Source organism: Apium graveolens, chromosome 6 (genome assembly GCF_009905375.1).
Source record: "Apium graveolens cultivar Ventura chromosome 6, ASM990537v1, whole genome shotgun sequence".
NCBI classification, from domain to species: domain Eukaryota; kingdom Viridiplantae; phylum Streptophyta; class Magnoliopsida; order Apiales; family Apiaceae; genus Apium; species Apium graveolens.
Genome location: NC_133652.1, coordinates 281,238,942 through 281,245,208, shown reverse-complemented (window position 1 = coordinate 281,245,208; position 6,267 = coordinate 281,238,942). Strand labels below are relative to the sequence as shown.

The window sequence follows — 6,267 nt, the reverse complement described above, 5'->3', positions numbered from 1 at the left end:
CGTGTTTTGACTTTTCAATCTGCAGTACGGTTTGACCCGTACGAGTCTCGTCGCAAAATTTTCGATACGATACTCGTTTGAATAGATAAATAAAACCTGTATTCTCGAGAGACAGGATATTATTATATTATTTTCACATAGAGTGTTTTATAAGAAGCCCGATTTTGATAATTAAGCAAAACTGGTATCAAATTAAATCATTTTTTCAGTTACTTAGCGGCTAAGGAATTTATTTTCGGATCCAATATGATCCGACAGGTATTAATATTTCATAAGTATAAATAGCCTTTTTTCTTATTTTATTTTATTTATATAATCATAAACAAACAGTTAAAACATCTGATTTACAGAGAAAACTCGAATATTCGTCGCGTTCTTGAGAATCGAACCTAAAAACGAAGGCGTTATCGAAATCAAAATCAAGCGTGCAAATAACAGAATCGAAGCTCTTAAAAAGTACTTTCAGAATCCATTATCAATTTCAGTGTATAAATTAAGGGTAATGTCCTATTTATTTATTTTAAATTAAATTAATCCATGACTGAAACATTAAATGTTTAGTTTGATGTTGTTTGTATGATTTGATGATTGTATCTTGTAGATAATTTGCCCTATTCATTTTGGTATATCATATGTTAAATTTGGAGTTCAATATCATATAGAAAAAGGGGTTTAATCTTCGATTTTATAAACTATGGTTTATAATTACTTTGAATATTCTTAATTGAATTTAGAAACTTTTGGTTCGCTAAATCTGGGTATGATTCAGTTATACCAGTCGATAGATCGTATTAAAATGAACTGATTCATGAATTTAGTTGCTACGTTGGATTCCTGGAATGCGTCACGGGAAAAGTTCGAAATCCGGCCGACTTTAATGGCGGTTTCGCCGGAGATAACGAACTACAGTTCGTATATGGTTGTGGTTGAGCCGTCGGTGTTTCTGGTTAATAGGTGAATTAATTGATATAAGAAATCATATCAAAATATTCGGGATTTTCCACGAATTCGGCTCGCCGGAAAACAATCCGTTCCCCGGATAATGGGTTTAAGGCGGCAGGTTGAACGAGTTACTCGTGACCTGTTTAGCTGACCCGTTTGACCCGGTTTTAATCTTCAAAATCCCTAATTTCAATTATGAAATTTGTTTTTACAGATTTTTATTTAAAAAATAATTTAAAATTCTATTTTATTTCTAAAAATTCATTTTAAATTCCAAAAATCAATATTTAATTATGAAAAATTATTTTTAATTTTAAAATAAATCTAAATTATTTAATTAAATAATTTGAGTTGATAATTAATTATTTAATCAGCCAATTAATTTAAATATTACACTACGCCATACGTGAGCTACTGTAATGCAAGTGTTACAAACAGCGTTACATTAGCTAAGAAATATTTTTCCTATTGTAACACCTCTTGATTAGTATTACAATAGCTATAAAACTAGTGTTGCAGAGAAATACCGGTGTTGCACAACATGTAACACCAGCAGCTGGTGTTACAATAGTTATTTTTTAATTTTTAAAAATATTAAAGTGAAAATATTATTTATTAGTGAATGAACATTGTAATATATATTATAACCAAATTTATAAAAATAAATTTTACATAAATACAGAAGTTACGTTATTTGTCTTTATATTGTAAATAAATTTCATAAATTAAACTAAAAAAGTGAAATAAAAAAGATTATTAAATGCTACACAGTTTATATAATATAATACAAAATTATAAAATTTATTATGCATAAATATAAAAGTCTCTTTTTTAGTTTATTAATTCATAAATAATAATTTAATAATTAAATAAAAACTAAAATTATAATGATAAAATATTAAAATATTTTGCACTTTACTCAGTAAAATTTAGGGCGGTAGTTTTCCCCCCAAATGAAAAGACACCGGTATACTTTCTCCCAAACAAAACACTGAGACAATCATTATCTTTCTGACGACCCTCTCTTTCAAATTCTCTATCTCTCTCTCTCCAAACGTTGTCTTGAGAACAAGATCTAAGGAAGATTTGAAAAACAAATCGAAGATTTGATGTCTATGGCTCCAGTTTAAGGGTGATTAATAATTTTTATATTTATATAATTTTGCATTCGATTAAGGTTTCAAAGGGGCTCCGATATCTTATTTGGGTTCTGTTTTACATATTTTGAAATATATTTTTCAGTTTGATATCTTAACAGATTAGGGTTATAAAATTAGGCTTTCCAATTTAAAGATTCTATTAAGGTCAATTTAGGACTTTTCTCATTATAACTCGATTAGGTTTTTAATTATAAGTAATATTTATGATATTTTTTTGTTGGTATGTCTAGTTGTTTATTGGTCTAAATTGCTAGGTTCGTCACTTTACAATGAGGTTTTTGATTAAGTGTTTGTATTGTTATATCGACGATTATGAATTGAGCTACTACTTAATTGCTTCAGAATTTATTTTTATTGTTACAATTATAATTTTATATATTTTTACGTGGCTATCATGAATAGATGAGTGACATGATAATATTAGAGTTGTTAAATGATAATGAGTGATATTTTTGTTGCTATTATGATAAGAGTTGTTTGGCTCTGTGATACGAGGCCTTGGTCATGAGGACGATGAAGTCAACTTGTAATTCATGGCTAAATGTATTATATGGACAGTGGTTCACCTTTGCAGATCATTGTCTGAAGGTTTTATTAAATGGTTATTAAGGTAAAATTTTATTAATTCAATATAGTCTTTAACCATGCTATAAAATTAATGAGATGGCATGACAATATTAGATAGACAATTGACCGTATTAATATATTAAGTTGGTTCCATGGTCTGAATTTGTCATGCACAGATATAAATACATACTTGTCGGTCATCGAGTACTTGAAATTTTATCTCTTAATCTATTTGAATAGTTGATTTATCATATATCCATTTTTTTAAAAACCATTTATCTTATGTGCTTAACAGCTCCCAAAGGAAGTCAGAGAGAGCTTGAGAAAGAGCTTAGGAAGATAACAAAGGATGAGGCAATCAGTGGCCAAAAGTTTGAAAAGGTAATAAGTATATATTTCGAATAAGCCCTAGATTCTTGTAGTAACTAGTCCAAATATTCGAATTGAGTTATTCAGATCCTTTTTTTTCTCATTTTTTGGTTTTGTTACGAGTAGTTAAAGCGTGTCTATATACTTGTTAATACAGTTTGATCGGAATTAAATCGATATACAGAGAAGTGCAAATGCAAGGTAACTTTCATATATGTACTTTATAGGATTGCATATGTTTTGATGATGGTGGAAGTTGTTTCACTATACTGCCACTAGTAATACTAATACTAGTTTACAGAAAATGTAATACTAATACTAGTTTTCTGAATTTGATGACTGCACTATTGTATACAACTTGTACCTTTGAGTAATTGTGTTCAGAGATTTCACAATAAATGTGCAGAGCTTATGATCCACTATGGTAACTTGTTTTCACAATAAAGATCCTTATAATAGGTATTTTAATGTTGCACATCATGGCCTTCTTTGCATCAAAATTCAGCATATAAGGTAGCATTTTCCAACAGATTTTCTGAGTAATTGGAGCTTTTTTACAGGTGCTCTTTTACAGCTTTTCTTGATGAATTTTAGAACTGATTCAAGGGCTGATTCAAGTTAGATTTTGAGTGCATTTCAGTAGATTTTTCAAAAAAATTCAGCAGGTTTTATGGCCATTTTCCAGCAGATTTTCTATTGGTTTTTCTGCACCTTTTACTGTTGTTTTCTAGCAGATTTTCTGAGCACCGTTGAACGGAATTCAAGCCATAGGTACTTGTTTTTACAACTTCTTTTTGATGTAAAAATCAGAATTTATTCTTTTACCATTGTCATTGATTTTCATGCCAGAAAATGATATTCTAATGGTAGCATTACAGAGTTCTTATCATTGTGAGGTTGGCTATAGAAGACACAATTTTCCCATTTAAGCCGCTTGAGGACAAGATCCTGAATACAAGTTGAATTATGAATTTAGTATGCAGATGAGATTCAATTATTTATAAATTACTTAGATTATAGGCAAGTGCTTACAAGGATGTGATGCTTGGTAAATCAGAGTCATTATAGCTGTATCCAATACCGTTCCAAGTTGCTCTGCCAAACAGGGAAGTTACAGAATGCTTAAAGCCTAAATTCTACACACTTGTGATGTTTACTCTCTTAATTGTTTTAATTATTATTTATCATTTTGAATCTGGGCGTGATTGGGAAACTTGATTAGTTTTGTGTAATATATTTTCATGTATTAATTTGGTAATATATAGCATACATATTCGATTTTTAATTCAAAAAAATGATTGTACTTAGTGAATTAATAACCCTGCTTACATTTGGGCTTTTCGATTTAATTTGATTGCATTGTACGTGCCACTATTTTTAAGCTTGTTGTAGAGATCAACTTCCTACTATTGCAAGTTACTAAAATTTATCTTTATAACTAATAGTCTGTGTGCATTTTTAACTTAATTCGTGTTTGGCATTTACAACCTCAAAAGTTATTTTACTACTTCATCTCTGGCAGATATCGAAGGCTTGAAGTGTAAGCTTACAAACAAGCTATATGTTTAGTGTGATGGTTTTGTTCCTGACTGGAAGGTACTTAAGTCCTATACCTTTCTCTCCTTGCATTATTATATCAGCATATGCATTATGCATTGGTTTCATTGTAAATTTGCCTAGTTGTTAAAAGGGCATACCTCCATCCTTATCACTATACTGGTGTTGATTTCATGTTGGTGCAATTAAATCAGTCTTGCATAAATTACCAATTACTATTTCCTAGGAATCAATTAGCTTCAAATTTTGGCTAGCACCAATTTGTATTTTTATGAAAAAATATGATAAATGAAATAAACTTGTTGACCGGGAAACAGTAACTTATCCTGTTAAACTTTAAGAAAAATTGATAGGTATGAGATATTAAATATTATTTATTTAGGCGTGAATTTGTCCTGCAAAGTATGTTATCCACTCTGCCCCATTTAATTTTTTTTAACATTTTTTTCTTATTATTTTTCGATTTAATTGTTTAGATCTTGATTTTTTTATTTAATTTAAATATTTCGATGTTGTTAGGATGGACCAATATGTTTGTGTGTATCTTTTTTTAAATTGTAATATAATAAATGAATAAGGCTTAATCAAGATGGGCTCTAGGGGCACAAGGAATGGTTGGTAAATAAGAACTGTTAAAGTAGAACTTCTTTTATCTAGTGCTTGTAGAAACAGTTGTAATATGTTGTTATATCATTCGACTAGCAGGCGGAAATCAACTATCTTGGGTAGATGCATCCTAAACTTGTAAAATTAGTTGGTTATTGGTTAGAGGAAGATCATGGACTTCTGGTATACAGCAAGGTAATAACAAAATCTATTACGCGCTATGACATTGGTTGACCATAAATACTTCTCATCTTTTTTGACTTTTGGTTATAGATTTCTGATCAGAAGTCACGTAGAAGAACTGGAAGTGTTAGAAGTGTATCCTTTTATCCACTTGATAATAAGTTAACTGTTTTCTTATATGGTTGATGTTGGTAGCAATGTCATTTCTTCTAAGAAAGTCAACAAGTACAGGAGTAATTTACATAATTCTTTTATTTTTTTGCATTTACTTTAATATTATTCTCCACTTGGTCGAGAACTGTGTAATCTCCTAGTGTCTATAAATTTTGATCCGAGATTTTTATATTTTTTTAATCGTTTATCACATCTTGTAGGTACCTCAAAAAACGCACCTCATATGGATTACTCTTTATCCAATTCAAGTGATCGAGACGGCACTAACCCTGTGTCACTCATGGCGGCCAACTTCTTAGATATTGTATATTGTTTTACATTGGTACATCACTCAAAGTTATGGTTGTCAATGTACTTTAATTAATCTAGTAGAGTTATCATTTACACTTGGTTTGGAGATGAGACTGTTATGTATTGCTTTTTTGATGTTACACTGGTCTTGGGAATGTTGTTTAAAAAAATATGTATTTCAAAATATTTAAAATTAATCCTTATATTGTCTGTCCTACTGTATTGTACGTTAAAATATGGTATTAAATTACAAATACTAGTATTGCTCAATTACAAAAAATGGTGTTGCAATAGTTAAAATATACTGTTACAATATGCTATATGGGCCCACAGGTGGATCCCACTTATGCAATCTTGATCAAGCTATTGTATCACTCGTTTTGTGTTACATTTGGGCCTTTTAGTGTTACAGTCGTAT

General features: G+C 29.9%; 1 long non-coding RNA gene across 19 annotated transcripts; it reads left to right on the top strand.

Moving 5' to 3' along the window:
* Window positions 1-1,908: 1,908 nt before the first annotated feature.
* On the top strand, window positions 1,909-6,064 carry LOC141667890 (uncharacterized). 19 transcript variants are annotated; one of them, XR_012552822.1, is made up of 7 exons: window positions 1,909-2,074; window positions 2,598-2,712; window positions 2,974-3,050; window positions 3,196-3,239; window positions 3,599-4,634; window positions 5,301-5,396; window positions 5,759-6,064. It is a non-coding gene; the product is annotated as an uncharacterized LOC141667890 (long non-coding RNA). The 19 variants fall into 19 exon arrangements; XR_012552817.1 differs by having other exon boundaries at window positions 2,965-3,239; XR_012552825.1 differs by lacking the exon at window positions 2,598-2,712 and having other exon boundaries at window positions 1,910-2,074.
* Window positions 6,065-6,267: the final 203 nt, after the last annotated feature.